At 44.1% G+C, this 15,872-nt stretch overlaps 1 protein-coding gene across 10 annotated transcripts in view; it reads right to left on the reverse strand.

Moving 5' to 3' along the window:
* Positions 1-15,872, reverse strand: part of FGGY (FGGY carbohydrate kinase domain containing) — a 259,625-nt gene that overhangs the window by 182,399 nt on the left and 61,354 nt on the right. For all 10 annotated transcript variants that reach the window (XR_009487461.1, XM_059853683.1, XM_059853680.1 and 7 more), the window contains one exon: positions 4,871-4,966. The gene's annotated coding sequence lies outside the window, so the exon portion shown is untranslated. The remainder of the gene's footprint in view (positions 1-4,870; positions 4,967-15,872) is intronic.

Consider the following 15,872-nt stretch of genomic DNA (forward strand, 5'->3'; position numbering starts at 1 on the left):
CTGAGGCAAACTCATTTTTATTTCTGAAAATTAAAAAAAATAGAGCAATACATCATTTTAAGAAACACCAGCAGGGTCACTATGGGAGTTATCTTGAAATCCAGTATTTCTTCATGAGAAGTGCAGGTCTGTAGCCTTTAGCTGGTGTGGAACTGACTGATAACACTGCCCCAGAACTGCTGATAATATCCACAGGATGTTCATTTACACATTAGTGAAAGAAAGGAAGTTTGGAAAATTTTCTAGGATCTCCAGAGATTAATGATCTGGCACTTCCAGCACCTTAAAGTGCTCTGATTTCTCAGGCAGCACTGAAATCTTGTCCTGTCCAGAAAAAAATCAGGCACTGCCAATTCTTTGGAGAACTTCAGCTGATGAACATTATTAATTCTCACAGCAGATGTGAGCAAAGGGAGCAGGAAAATATTTGCAGGTATTTAAATGTATTTGCAAAAGTGGTCTGTGAGCATTTTTAGGGTAGAAAGGATGAAAAAGGAAATATCCTAAATATTAAATATGGATCTCAGTATGGACTAGCTGGATATGTGCCTGCACCACTGTCTTCACTGAACAGAAATCCTCAGAGCTTGGAAAGCAAGTAGGAAGCAGGGCTTGGGATTCCTCTTTGAGCTGGAATAAAACAATGTGATTGAGGTGGTTGGTCAAACAGCTGTGGGGACAGTGTGTGCTGTGTATCCTGGCAGCTTGGGATGGAACCCATGGCTTCATTTCAGCAACAGAACAGCAAACACTGTTTGTGGCTGGAGAATCAAATCAGAGTCAACTCACCACTGTGCAGAGTTCACCTGCTCCACCCCCACCTGTCAAGGCTCCTCAATGCACCCAAACCTTAAACACAAAGGGCAGCACCTTCACTTCCATGTGGAGGACATGGATGAAGGGTGGCACTCCTTGTCACCCAGCAATAGCATAAGGCACAGCATTCATGTCCCAAAAATTGTGTCAGGGCTCTCTCTGAAGTCCACCACACCATCCTAATTAGTGCTTTTAGTAAGAAGGAACATAAATTAGTGAAAATTTGCAGCATGAACCTTCCCACTTTCCCACCAAGGTCACAAAGCACAACTCCTGCAGGCTGCCATGGTGAAATTCTGACTGTCTCATGGCTGGTAGGGTCAGGAACATGAAATGCATGTGCAAACACAGCCTTGCTGATCTGCTCCACAGAGACACATCCTGCCCTTGGGTTTCTGGGTCTATACTGACAGAGCAGGCACCCTTCTCCTGGCTGGGGCATGTTCTGAATGGCCGAGCTGCAATGAGCAGATGACAGAGATTTGTCTCTTTTTTAATGGTTTTCTGGCCAAAAGCCTCTCTAGAATTTAACTCAGCAAGACCTTTAAATACAACTGAGAGCAGAATTTGGCTGAGGGAGTGTTTCCCCATTTTATTCCCTACAGCTTTTCATTACCACCTTCTAAATCTGTAACGAAACCAGGAGTGTTTTTATGGTGCTCTGTATGAGAGCGTTGCTAATAAGTAGCTCCATTAAAAATAGTAAACATAAATAATTTATTCATTTTATGCATTTCTAAGTCCACTTGAGAATATTTTCGGCTGAGCCAAGGCACAAGTAAGGGTGTTAATTATTATCTTACTAGAGCAATCAGTTAATAAGGCAGTTAGGAGAGATGTTTGTTAGGAGGTTCTGGGGTGCCCGGAGGCTACTGAAGTCATTGTCTGGGAAAGAACACGACCGCTGGAGCTCGCAGGAGTCTGGTGGCACCCACCCAAAGCCCTCGAGGCCTCTGTCTGCAAATTAGCTGAGAGGAGAAAGCAGACACCAGGTCTGAGCAGGGAGCTGTAAACAAGAGGTAGGAACTCCCAGCACAGCTCTCACAGAGCAGAGCAGTGGCTGGGGCCCCTGCGAGGAGGCTGGAGGAGCTCAGTCAGTGGGGTGGAGATAGGGAGGGAATTGGGTTCAGTTTCCTTCTCCCCACAAACAGCAGCAGCCTTTTCTATGCTCTGCTGTCTCTTCAGGCCAAGAACAGGGCTCTGCACCACTTACAACACTGAGCACCTTGAAGCAGCTCTGTTCTCCCTGGCCCGTTCATCCCTTGTGAGGATGCAAATGCTTTCAGTCCCTTCCAGGAGAGAGGAGCTCCTTTATTCACTGTCCTGGCCCACCAGAACTGGGTGGACATCTAGACCAGTGTGGTACTGACCAAAGCCATCAACTGACTGACCATGGCCAGAGGGCCTTTGTTCCCACTGTGCTTCCTGAGAGGTTGATCCCACTAAACCCACTCTGGTAAGTGGTGCTTCAATCCAGAGGCCAAGGACAGAGTGAATTGTCAGATTAAATGCTAAAGGTTCAAGGAGAGCAGCACATTGGGACATCCTGCTCTTCTGTCTGATTTCTGCCTGTTCACTGCTCAGTAACTCCTGCTCTGCACTCACCACTGCAGCAGCAGCGGGTGCCAGGAGCCAAACATGTCCATTAGTGACTTGCAGGAGGGAGGTTATCCCAGTTTCCCGAAACCCAAGGAAAACCACAGCTGTCTGCCCTCAGCCTAGGGTGTGTCAAGGAACCTGTCCACAAGGGAAGTGTTTCTGGTTATGAATTACATGCTACAACATCCCCGTGACTCTGTTAGGGATGCACTGCGAGGTGCTCCAGGGGAAGCCTGTTCTAGGAGCTGAATTCTCCCTGGGGGATGGAAGAAATATTAGAAGAATTGCTGGGGAAGGGAGGGGAAGAAGCCACTTTCTGATGTACTTCAAAGCCAAATAATCTGGCTCCTTCTGTCTGACATCCACAGGGGATGATCTTATGAAACTTCAAAACACTTAAACTGATTTGCAGCACAGAAATAATTTTAAAATGCTGCTCCTTTTACTTGTCCTCCCAAATCCAGTCAGCCCTCAAAAATATAGCTGTAGGAGAGAGATCCCATTTCACTTGCATGTTGGAAACCCTCTTTACTTGAGACATAACAACAAGTCCAAGAACATATCCCAGATCTATCCTACAGTTTGGGATAGTACCTAAGCAGAGGCCTGTTCCTTGTCAGTGAGGGAAATACTGTCAGTCCCATTTTGCAGATGGGAAATTGAGAAAGAACGGGTTGAATAGCTAATCCAAGGACACAGGAAAATCCATAATCTGAAAATCTGAAAGTGACCCAACATCTCCTAACTTCATCCAATGGGATTGCTGTTGGGCAGATCCTTTTTTCTCTCAGGAGATTCAGTAAAATTTCCAATGAATCCAGCATGAACAGCCCAGAGCTGGCATTGTCCCTGGGAGCTCCCCCTCCAATGGGAGAACGTAGATGGAAAATAAATATTAGATACATTTAATTCATTATTTAATATTCCATCTGGGTTTTTGCTGGAATGGCTGGCTCAGGAGTACAGCTTTGGCCAACCATTGCCCTGACAGAGCTCCAGCATCTCTCTGCCAGAGAAACCCCTCCTTCCCACAGACAGGGAGATATTTCAGAACTATTATTCTGTAGAGTTCAATTGACACTCCAGAAGACAACTTTGCTTTTAAAGAGATTAAGTTGATTCCTTCCCATAAATTCAGTAGCTACCCCAAATATGCCTCATTGAGAAAACTTACTCTGACAAGAGTCATGAATTATAACCAGGATAAAATGTTTCATTAAAATACAGATAAGGGAACTTAAGAAGCAAAGGGTTTGTATGGGCAAAACCAATTTTGCTGCAAAAGCAAATCCACAGCCATTTTTCAGGTCACTAAGTTGAAGTCTGAGTGTTATAAATCCATCATCAATGTTTTCCTACAGCTATAGTAGCTGACACATCTGAATCCCTGGGAGCTAAAAGCATGCCAGGAGAAATGAGCACCATCAAAACACATCAGGAGGAGATGTACAGCAAGGACTATAATGTACCTGACTGCTGACAGGACAATATTGGCTTCCCTTCCCCAAGAGTTCATCATCAACCACTGCCTGTCCATGAAGGAATTGATTTAAGGGTATCAATTAAAAATTAGCCCCAGTATCACTAGAGAGATGGGTTTAAGCATAATTAATGCAAAAAGCTTAATAGCATTCTTTTTGAGGTTCAGCTGAGTATCCCTGATGATGGTGCTTGTGCAGCATTCCCTCTTTCAGGGGACTGTAAATTATTCCCTCCTGCACTCATCCATTGGAGTAGTTGTAAAATCTTGATTATATCCATGTCAGATGGGTTCAGTTCAGAATAGAACTGCCCAGAAAATTATCCCTCCCTCCCTCACAAAACATTACCATTGCATTAAAAAATATGTTAATAATTAAGCAAACAATTGTGGATAAAATCATCTCCAAGTTTTTGTTTTTCTGGTGAAAAATGCATGTGAAAAAAGAGCTTCTTCCTCACAGTGTTCAAAGGTCATGTTTACATCTAGCTTCAAGTAAACAACAAATTTGTCAGTAACATTTTGATCAAGAGCATTATTTCCCCTAGGTGATAATCCAAGTTAATTTACAAGCAAAATGGGGTCATAACTTCAGTCTGTGAAGGAAGAAAGTCTTAGGAATCACTGCTGTGCCATCATTAAGTGTCAGGCACTTCTGCAAAAATCCACGTCAGGGAGAAGAGCTTCAAATGGGTCTTGTTAGCTGAAATACCCTTAAATTGAGGTACCAAAGTTTTGAAACTGGGTTTGTCTCACACCCCTACAGTGCTGGGTGATTTTGTCCCTTTCTGCCCTGTCCCAACATGCTGCCATCCACAGTGTGTGACTCAGGACAGCTTGGGGTCAGTTGTGGGGCACAGCAATGATCCATTAGGACAACTCCCTCCCTAAGCCAGTGAAGCTCCCAGGAAAAAGCACAGCAAAAGTGGGGGTGAGGAAAATCACTCTGGAACTGGTATTTCAGGTATCTCTTACCTCTGTCCTGAAGAACCCCTTCTCCTCATTTTTTTCCAGAATTTTGTGATGCTGGCATGTAAATAATGAAGTCAGAAAAAGTTGTCACAATGACATCTGTAAAAAAGAATCAAATTCAGTATTATTTTTCTCTTTTCTTTTCTTTTCTTTTCTTTTCTTTTCTTTTCTCTTCTCTAATCTGGACATTACTGTAGGACCTTTGCACTTCAAAATCTAAATTTTCCAATATGCTTTTGGAAGCCTTTATATTTTAGAAGCCTATGTATAATATATTCTATTATGAGGACATTCCACCACTCTAAATGCATTCATATTTTAGGTATGCAATACTACCACAGTTTCAAAAATAAACATCTGAAGAAAATTCTGGGGTTTTAAAAATAAGACATTTGTAGCTTAAGGTTAACTGAAGAAATCTGGAATGGTATTAATCATTTCAGTTACTCAGTGATTTCAATACGAATGTACTGAGAGATGAATACGCATCTACTGGTCACGTTAACCTGCCTTCACCAAAACATATTTCATGTGATACAATGAAATGCTACAAATATGAATCATTACCTTCTAAATCTAAGCTCAGACCTTTAAAAATTGATACGGGTGATTCTTAAAAGTAACTTTTCCATCTTTTTGCAATAATTTTGCCTCTATTTTTAATGCTTGATTTATCTACACATTTAGAAATCTCCTTCTACAGCCATTCAAAATAATACTGAAATGTCAGTGCCTGGTTACTCAGTTCTTCATGACCTGGGAGCTCAAAGGCCTGTGCAGTGTCAGGGGCTCTCACAGCAGGGAGTAGGAGGGTGAATTTGCAGGGCTTTTGCTCAGTACTCTGGAACTAAACTGGTTGTCAGAGGGAAAGGACAAGGCATGGGACTCAGTTCCTCACTTCTACAGACCTGGATCAGGAGCACCAGGAGGGAAGCAAAGGCATCTCCAGGTTTTCAATACCCCCCCCTGGCTACTGAAGAGCTGTGTTTTTAGGAGGAATAGGAAGCACCAATCTGCTTTGCAGCCACAGCTCCTAATTCTCGTGTTCCACCCAATGCCATTATTTGGAGATTGGCTTGTGCAATATTCTCTATTTATTACTGGTTTGGTTTTCCTTTTGTTGCAAGAATGGAGCTGACAGCTGAACACGTGTACCTACATTATGAAATCCTGCTTAACAAGGAAGAGCTAATTAAGCTGTTACAGTGTTGGCCCATGCCCTGAACGCTGCCAGCAACGCCCCACGACTGCGCTGCCCTGGGAGGGACAGGGACGTGACGCAGCACTTGGGGACTCAGCCATGGCAACGTGCCAGGAGAGACAAGTGCCCTTCCAGCCAGACATTGCAAGAGTCTTCCTGCCATGGCCAGAGCCACCACACCTCCTCTCTTCCCAAAAGCAATGTGCACACAATAGGGAGCGCAGAAACTTCTCACACAGCTTTTTTTACAAAGCGACCCTGAGGGCACAGCGTCAGAACTTCTGTGTGAAACTGCTCAAAGCCAGCTGGTCACAGCTAAACCTTTCCTTGGAATTCTTGGCCTCAAAGTTTATGGTTTGGTACCCCAAGCCAGTCTCCTCCACAGCCTGGCTGGGATGACCACAGTCAGCAGCACTTTTGCACATTCCCAGCACTTCCCAAGAAGGTGTCTCAGCTGAAGGACTCAGAACCCTCCATGTTATTCCAAGAGGATTACATTATTCCTGATGTAGTAGGAATAAAAAACATTCTGTATTGTAAAATGAACACAGGGTAGCTTTTTTGCACAACAAAAGCCTCCAGCCACAACACCAGCAAGAATTAAAACCACACTTCCAAGATGTCCAGTATATATTTTATCATTATTCTGCAGACATATGTTTTGTGTGACTTGGTTCATTTATTTCCTTTTTGTTTTCAAAAGCTAACACATGGCCTTGAACAAAAATTACACTTAATTTTTTATTTGTTCAACTCAGTTAAAATCACAGCACTTGCTTTGTAGAGTTTTACATAACAATGTGCTGCTTTGTATGATTTTTATGTAATTTAATTTCAGTAAACTAGCCTGAAATAATTTAGACAGTCTACAGAGAGTTTGTGTATTCAGTGTTAGGGACTTGCATTTTACACATTTATTCATGTCAGACTTAAAATTTGATTTGAGTGTGGGAGTTAGCAGCTTCCATGTCCCTACATAGAGATAAAATCCACAACAGGTGACAGAATAAATTCTTCCATCCAATCCAGGACTACAAGGGAAGGCTGCTAAACTCTGGTGCTCATCTATTCAAATGGAGGACTACTAGGGAAAAAAAAAAAAAAAGATGGCTCAGGAAAACCATTTTACAAGCTAAAAGGGCTGGGAAGTGTCTTGTGGAAGGCTGGGATTGCCTGATAATGATGGTTGCCTGATGGACAGACTGGATGAAGGAGATAGTTGACAAATGAGATGGTGACAGTCCCTCACTGAGCTGTCTGGATGAAGAACAACAAAATGTCAGCAGGAATAAGACAGACTGTATAAATCAGGGGAGAAGGCATGAGCTGGAGCAAACCTGGACATCTCAAAGCTGCTGACCAAGACACACAATACACTGTGCAGCAGTCAGAGAATCGATGCAGGTTTCCTCAATTATTGTTTTAATAGTTAATAGTGGTTAATAGTTTTGGACAGACCCAAAGATGCATTTGGAAGAGCTACCCTTGTGCTGAACAAGGCTGGACTTCTGGGAGTGTGGCTGAACAGGGGGAGATGAAGAGATTAACACATTCTGAGGGTCAGATCCTGGTTTTGTGGAAGGGGAGCAGTGTGGCTGGTGCTCCTGAAAGCCAGGGAAAATATTCGTGTGACCACATAGTGAGGGGAGTCTGAGAGGGAGACGACCCTGAGCAAGGGGGACAAACACATTGGTCAAGTTGGGGTTGCACTAAGGGAGCTTTTCCCAGCTCTGCCGTAGCAGGGGATCAGAAATGAGACAGAAGTGACTCACAAAGAATGAAAACATTCAGCACAGGCACCCAAGGTGTCAGCAGGAGAACCCCAGTGTGGGTTTGACTGCAGCAGGACGTGCCCACACGGCTTTAAGGAGTCGGTGCCAGATCACTTCTGAAAACAGCAGCTGATTCTTTCTGAAATTTTTCCCCAGAACTGTTTCTTGCGAGGAAGCCCCTGGAAATCAAACGAGCCGTCAGACTTGTGCCACTCGAGTCTGCATTTCTTGTCCTTCGTCTGCTTTCCTTCCTCTTTTTGTGCCTCTTCTGCTTTCGAAGGGACGGCGTGGGGGACAGCGGGGCTCTGACATCAGAGCTGGAGGCGGTTGCGACACAGCGAAGGCTGCCGGGCAGAGGAGGAGGAGGAGGAAGGGCAGGAGAGGAGGAGGAAGGAGGGCAGCAGAGGAGGAAGGAAAGAGGGCAGCAGAGGAGGAGGAAGGAGGGCAGCAGAGGAGGAAGGAAGGAGGGCAGCAGAGGAGGAAGGAGGGCAGCAGAGGAGGAGGAAGGAGGGCAGCAGAGGAGGAAGGAAGGAGGGCAGCAGAGGAGGAAGGAGGGCAGCAGAGGAGGAGGAAGGAGGGCAGCAGAGGAGGAGGAAGGAGGGCAGCAGAGGAGGAGGAAGGAAGGCAGCAGAGGAGGAAGGAGGGCAGCAGAGGAGGAGGAAGGAGGGCAGCAGAGGAGGAGGAAGGAAGGCAGCAGAGGAGGAGGAGGGAGAGCAGCAGAGGAGGAGGAGAGAGGGCAGCAGCAGGCATGAGCAGCTGTCCCGGCCCCGCTCTCAGCTGGGACCGCTCTGTGCTCCCCATCCCGACGCAGATCCCACCAAGGACTGGGCTCCCTCCTCTCCCTTCAGCTGCAGCGACGCCGCAGTCCCAAAGGCTCCAAAACGCCTGTTTTAAATTACAGATAATTCATTTTGATACGCCTTTTCCTTGGATCCATACAAAATCAAAGGCAGGTTTCCCTGGGAGATACGCATCAAACTCTGCCTGCAGCTCCGGAGTGTTGCAACACAGCTCGTAGCAACCAAGGGAGAAATCGGTTCTCCTTTCTACGGCAAGGGGTTGAAAAACAAAATTATTTCATTGTACCATAGGAAAACCAGCTTTAGCAGATTGGTGAAGACGACTTCCTCTGTATTTTTGAGGCCTGACCAACATCAGGACCACAACTCCAATACAGTCAAGATTAAGCCTATTGTCTGCAGAGATCATTATTAGACTTAAATTCCTATTAAGGTTTCATGGTCTGAAGAGGAGGGGGTTGGGAGGAACGTAATGAAGTTACAGCCCTTTATTGTACAAAGGCAACTGGAGACTTTTTTTAGGATGCTATCTATCAGCCTGTCTGGCAAATGTCTGCCTAGTAATAATGTATCCGTCTGCTGAAACAAGCCTAAATAATGCATCATTAGATCAATAATTAATAGGCACATGGGTCAACAAGTTCAAGATTGTAACAGGCAGAGGAGATGTGAAGGAAATGGCTCATTCCAGGCCCTGCCAGGCCCGGCATGGCAAGCACAGCTTTGCAGAAAAGCGACGGAGGAGTGTTGGCAGCCAAATGCCAGAGCAGCACGTGCAGGGGACATGGCTCGTGTCTGCTCAGTCCCCACTCGTCACCCAAAACAGGAACCCACCAGGATGCAACTTCCACAGAACAGAGGAAGAGAGGCTGGGAGAGTATCCCATACTCTTGATTTGGAAACCCAACTTCTCTAACCACATTCAACAGCCCAGAGGAAATGTGAGCCAAGTAGATATTGCTGATTTGAGTCTCAGCTGATGATAGCAACAGCTGGTCACCTACTGACCAAAAATCTGTGCCTGAAGTAACCTGAGGTATTTTAAAATGGAAAGAAAAAAGAATCAAAGTTACCACATGAAAATGAAATCAAGATCAGAGGGGATGTCAAATTAGAAATACAGAAAATAAATTATTATATAAATTATTATAATAATGATGACATCTTTTCTTTTCCTAACAGGAGTGCTGAAAATCAGGGTATTTTGGAAATTCCAATTCCTCACTCTCAAACCAGGAGGATGGGCTTCCATCCAATACAGAAGCCTCCTGACATTATTTGGGATCCAGGGACAGAAATGCAAAATTGAGGTTGCTATTCGTAAAACAAAGAAAGAAAGGAGGCAAACCACAATTGTGAAAACTTCATCCCCTGCAGGTTAGGCCAAGTATCCACATATCACATGTTGAAGCTGAACTATGCACGCACTCCCTGCACACAACAGGACCCCTTAACAATGCAAATATTATTAAAAATATCAAATTAGATGTGAATACAGTATCTTGATGAAGCAATTATGGTGCCCATGTTAAATTTGTCTTAATAGTAGTAACTTAAATGCTTGGGGGAACAAATTTAGATTTTGGCTATGTTGGGTTTTATGGTGGTCACTTGGCTTTTGGGTTTTTTGGGTTTGGTTTCTTGGGTTTTTTGTTTGGTTTTTGTTTTTGTTTTTTTTTTAACACGTCTTCTATAAGAAAACACAGCAAACATCACAGTTCCATTTTCAGAAAACCACAGCCTGCTTACAACCAAGTCAGTACAGAGGGAAACTGAAAGTAGAAAAGAGAGTAACAAGTTGCAAAGGCAATTCTAGTAACAAGTCATTTTAAAAAGCAGATGACCAAAATAGAAAAATCCCAAATTAATAGTTACAGTAAACTGTGCTTTTAAAGTTGTGTGATAAGTTAGTTACTGAAGATTCTGTCAGAGGGATTTTCTTCAGAGTGAAGTCCTAGAGTTTATGGAGGCTAATTTGTCCTCTGGCTCATTTCTAACCTGCAAACACTGATCCTCCTCACTCAAGGAATTCCACCAAGCTCAGAGGAGTGACACCAGCAGCAAGTGAGGACAAAACACAATCCGTTTCTGAACTAAGATGAATTAATAACAGAAACTGGGCAGTCCCAGTTCATACAGTCAAGGCTCCCAAGAATGCATTGTGAAGCTTTCTTATTTTCTTCTTACAGAACCCCTGGCTTTGGGGTTCAAGTGTGCAAAAGCACCAAGAGACTTGTACATCACCTCACACTCCAGAGACCCAAGAACTTGGGAGTATATTCTAAAGAAATTCAGTTCTAAATGCTGAAGGTACTTTGTCTCTCCAACTTTTCCCCTGAAAACGCTGTGCTGGTTGGGAGTGCTTGGGAGTTCCTGACCCAGTGAGGAATGCAGCCATGGAGGTGGCTGTGTGGGGCTGTACTCAGTCAGCACACCCCCACTGGGTTATGAAAATCTGCATTTAACCATACAGTTGTAAACTTTGACAGTAAATTCCAATGCCATTTAATGTCCTTGCCTCAGGACAGAGGTTCAATTCCCTAAGGAGGATGGGCCCTGGGAATTGCAAGGGGCTCTGCAATGCTCGGCAGTAACTCAGGAGCAGGAACACAACACCCTGTTCCTGGTTAGGGCCATGTGTCCGTCCCCTCTTCATCCCCTCCCACTTTCCATGGAAGGAAAAGCAGCTGCTGCTGGGGCCCTATCTGTACATTGAAATCCTATGGACATGACTAAAGAGTGGAATGTACCTCTGAGGGCATCTGCAAATGATTCCAAGATGCAAGACACTGGATAGGGAAAGGAAGTATGGCACCAAGACTTAGGTGGAGTGTAAATTTTCCTAATTAAAGACAACACAGTTTGACAGAAAAGATCAGATGAGAGGACTCCTGACAAGAGGTGTAGAACATCATTTTGTAAAGAGCCTTAGGGATGTAGATACCCAATTCCCTTTCATTCCTAGTGGCTCATTCCCTTCTCCTTTGAACATCCATGTGGAATGGTGTTAGGTTTCCTACTTCTCTCCTCAGGATAAAACAATGAAGGCCATTTTTTCAACATATATAATTGAATTTTCAAGATTCATTTCTGGAGTAAGAACAACCACTTCACATTTCAAAGGTAATTTGTCATAAAGACACATTTCCCTCACCTTAGTTATCCTGAAATCAGAAGGCACCTTCTGTCAATATACATAGTCCTCACCATCTTCTGACTCTTGAATTGTTGTTTCTCTGACCTTTCTTTACACCAGCTTCATTTTTATTGTGCAAAGTTCCTCTGTTCTATTATGCAAAACACTTTTCATCCATTATAGACAAAAGAGCTGGACTTCAAGAGATCCTATGTTCCCATAGCAGAAGTTTGGTAGTCAGCAAATTCACATGGCTCATTTTATATGTCCAGTTACTCGATCCCAACTCCTTTCTCACCCACATGATAGGAAGGATTATTCTTCTATTCATGCCTCAGTCTTTTAATGGATTTAGGGCACAGCTCTTAAAAATGTATAAGAGAGACAGGCATCGCCTGATTTTGCTATGGATATTTTATGAGCAAGTCTGGGTGCATGCTGTGTGCTTGAAACAAAAGACTGCACAGTGTGCTACCAGGGCAGGAGCTGTGTTGGCTGACATTTTTCAGAGCATTCAACCACCAAAGAAGACATCAGTGATGTTCAGGCACTTAAATATTTCAGATGTGTTTTCAAAGAATGCTCTTGCAATGATCTATTCCTTGAGAAAGATGGACACAGGATGGTAATAGGGATACAGCTCACAATCCACTGCTCACCAACCTTTCCAAATCTACTTCTCTTACCACCACTGCAAATACAAAAAAATGCTATTTGTATTTTCTTCATTCTCTTTGTATCATTTTCACTATTAGGTAACTACAGACAGGCATGTGGTTCTTTCCAACTGCTGGAGGAAACTGCCCAGCTCAGTACCAGTAACAAATACCCGAATTCTAACTGCAAGCACACGCATATAAGGGCACCTTCAGCTAAAAATGTGGGTGTTTTTCTTGCAATCTTACTCAGAAATGAACTTTTAAAGGATCAGCTTTGCCAGAGATATTAGCTTCAATCTTCAGTTTCTCTGCAGCTTCATCACCAGGGAGGGCACAAAGGAATTTTTATGCGTTGCTTTTACACGTCACTGTTTTTCCTGTTGGGAAATTTGAGTCTCCTAACAATATATTCCACGGATCCACAGCAACCCCATAATAATACTTAGAACATACACTGTCTTTTGTAAATATTACCTTATTATACTAAATGCAACAACTTCAGTTTGCTATTTATGGGAATGCTCTTTCTCAAGATGCTTCATAGTAGAGAAATGTAAATACCATTGAAGTGGTAGTTTCTATAGAGACTTATTTTTCCACTGAATTGTAGAATAAACAGCCCAATTTTCTACAAATCCAGAGCATCTCTCTAAAGTGGCAGATAATGATACTTTACCACTCTGTAGCCATTTATGTCTTTGAAGCTTGCTGTAAATATGAACCACTTATGCCTTTGGGAGTATCCTTAGGTAGTATCATTAGCCTCACTAAGAAAGGGAGGTAGAAGAGCAGGTAAAAGACTTTACACAGAGTAGGGTGGCACTGCTCAGCAGCTTGATGTGCATCACACTTTTATTGCTGGCTCTGTGACAATCCATCCTGTCCCAGCCTCAGAAAGCACCATATTCACCCCCAGCAAGAACGGGTCTCTCTCTCAAGAGTAGCTCTGGAGTGAGGGCTAAACACGACCCCAAAACAGGCAGTAGGAATTTCTAGAAGCTCAATCAGTTTTGCCCAGTGGATGTGTGAAGAGTTAGCAAGTTCATCTCAGGTTTGGCAGTGCAACAGCCCCAGACTGGGGCTGGTTTGTCTACAAAACTTCCAACTTGCAAGACGACAAATACAAGGAATCCATTTTTCCTTGTATCAACACAACCTGAAGAAACTTCCATGAGAGTAACCATGAGGAATATCTGTCCTCCCTCAGCCCCTTAGAGAAGGCTGTGCCCATCATGAAAGTTGAGGAAAGAAGCTGAAACTCTCCTGGGCTGAACAACCACTCCTGATTTTTTTGTTGCCCTTTTTTCCAGGGAACAAACCCAGCAACACTCAAAGCCCAGTGAGAAAGCAAAGCCCCAGTTGCCCATGTGTGTCTCCTGACCCCTTCCCTCTGCACTGGGGCTGTTCCTGCTCCCTAGGCTGCTGTGGAAAGGTGCCTGGGCACCACCATTCACCCCCAAGGTGTTTAGGTGCCAGATCTTGCCGTGGCTGATTGTGCTGCACATCCCCATCCCCGCAGATGCCGCGCGTTAGTGCTGAGCTGGGCGTGGGAGTCGTCCCTCCTCCACACACCAGATGGTTCTGCGTTTGTTTTTAGTGCTCACCTATCTTCTCCTCGACTCCTGAGAGTCATGTGAATCTGGGAAGGGAAAAAAGAAAAGACTTTCCCCAGCAGCTAACAGAAAAATATAATTATCAAGAAGTTTCCTTCTCACGTGTTATCTCAAAACACAGAGAATGTACTCAAGAAGCATTCAGAACTTTCTGAGAAAGGAGGGAAATCAGGAGAGGGGCAGATGTGGGAAGTTGCTCAGTATCCAAACAATGTGGACAGCTCAGGCAGTGCTCCCTCTGCTCCAGGGACAAACGAGACACCCTTCAGACCAGTCAAGATTGGATTAGACTGTCCAGCAATCAGTGCTGGACTAGATTGCCACTCTGGCTGCCTTCCAGCTCCACTGCATAATGAAGGGCAGGTTGCATTTCAACCTTGTCCTTCCTAAACCAGCAGCATTCAAAAAATGGTGAATCTGCCTAATTTAGCAATGACAATCCATCTAATTTCACTCTTTCACTTTTAGGAATGAACATGTTTTGATTTTATCTAAATAAAATAGGTCATACTTCTGTACTACCTGTGCAGTAAATGAACCTGTAAATACATAAATAAATAGAAACTAGTGCAACTGAGGCATTTTATGTGTGATATTTCTTCTCTGGACTTTTTCAGTTCAGTCCTACTAACTGTTGTGATTTATTCTGCAAGTTGAATGAGATCCAGTTCCTGGGGGTATATAATTATGTCTAAACATTTTTTCTCCAACTTGATTGTGTGAAGAAGCCTTAAAGTGCAACCAACCCATATGCATTCTCAAGATTTAAAAACAGAAAGGCAAACGGGGAAATCTCCAAATGAATTTGTAAAAAAGCACCTGAGGAACACCTTGTAAAAGCCCGTCTCAGGTCTCTGGGTTCCTGACACAGACAAATGTGGCTAATGCTGACATGCTAAGGTAGAATTTAGGTCATTTATCCCTGGAGCCCTGGATCCTGTCAGGATTGGTGTTCTTTCCCTAGGAACCCTCACTTAGCATGATAAGCAGGCCAGGAGGAAATTCAAAACACAATGAGGTCAAAATTGTATCTTTTATAATCACACTGTAGTGAAGGGAAGCAAGAAGAGGCAGCAGCTCAGCTCACAGTAAAGACAATGGCAAAGTATAAAACCTAAAAATAGGGAGCTCTACAACGAAAACACTCTCAGCTAAGTACACAAGCAGAACCACTCTTCCCTGAGCCTTCCTCTCCTTCTGCAGATCTCTCCCACCTCATGCTTGGGCTTCTCAGCTTTCCAGGCAAAGCAATCACAGGGCAAACAGAGGAGTGACGTGTGCCAGGCACCAGAACTGGCTTCTGCTTCCTGCAGGGAACTGAAAGGGTGTTCAGCAACTCCCAGAAGGGATGGCACTGCTGAAATCACTGCTGGGGCTGCAGGGATTTGGCCAGAAGTACAGCATCTCTTCCAACCAGGGAGAACAGTTTTGGAAAGACAAGGGTCACCTCAAATCATCAGGCTGGATATCCTCATGGAAAAAAACCCAAGTCTTAGGGTTTTTTCCATCACTGTATTATCCTTCATTTTCCTCCTATGGTTAGGGCTTGATGAATATCCATTTTCCTTTCTCCTGTGCCAATGTCTGGTGCTCTCACATCCTGTCCCACTACATCCATATCTTCCCATACTGCAGAACCCACTTCTCCCCAAAAGTGGTTTTATTTCCTCCCCCACTTCTCCCACCACCAGGAGCCCTCTTTCCTCCTATTCCCAGCGGAGAGTGCTTTGCTCCCCAGCTGATTTGAATTCCTCCCTCCCTCTGTGGGCGAAGAATCATTCAGAGCAGTGGCATTTCAAACTCTGCAGAGAAGGTAGGTAGACT

The sequence above is a fragment of the Haemorhous mexicanus genome, chromosome 9, assembly GCF_027477595.1.
Source record: "Haemorhous mexicanus isolate bHaeMex1 chromosome 9, bHaeMex1.pri, whole genome shotgun sequence".
NCBI lineage: Eukaryota > Metazoa > Chordata > Aves > Passeriformes > Fringillidae > Haemorhous > Haemorhous mexicanus.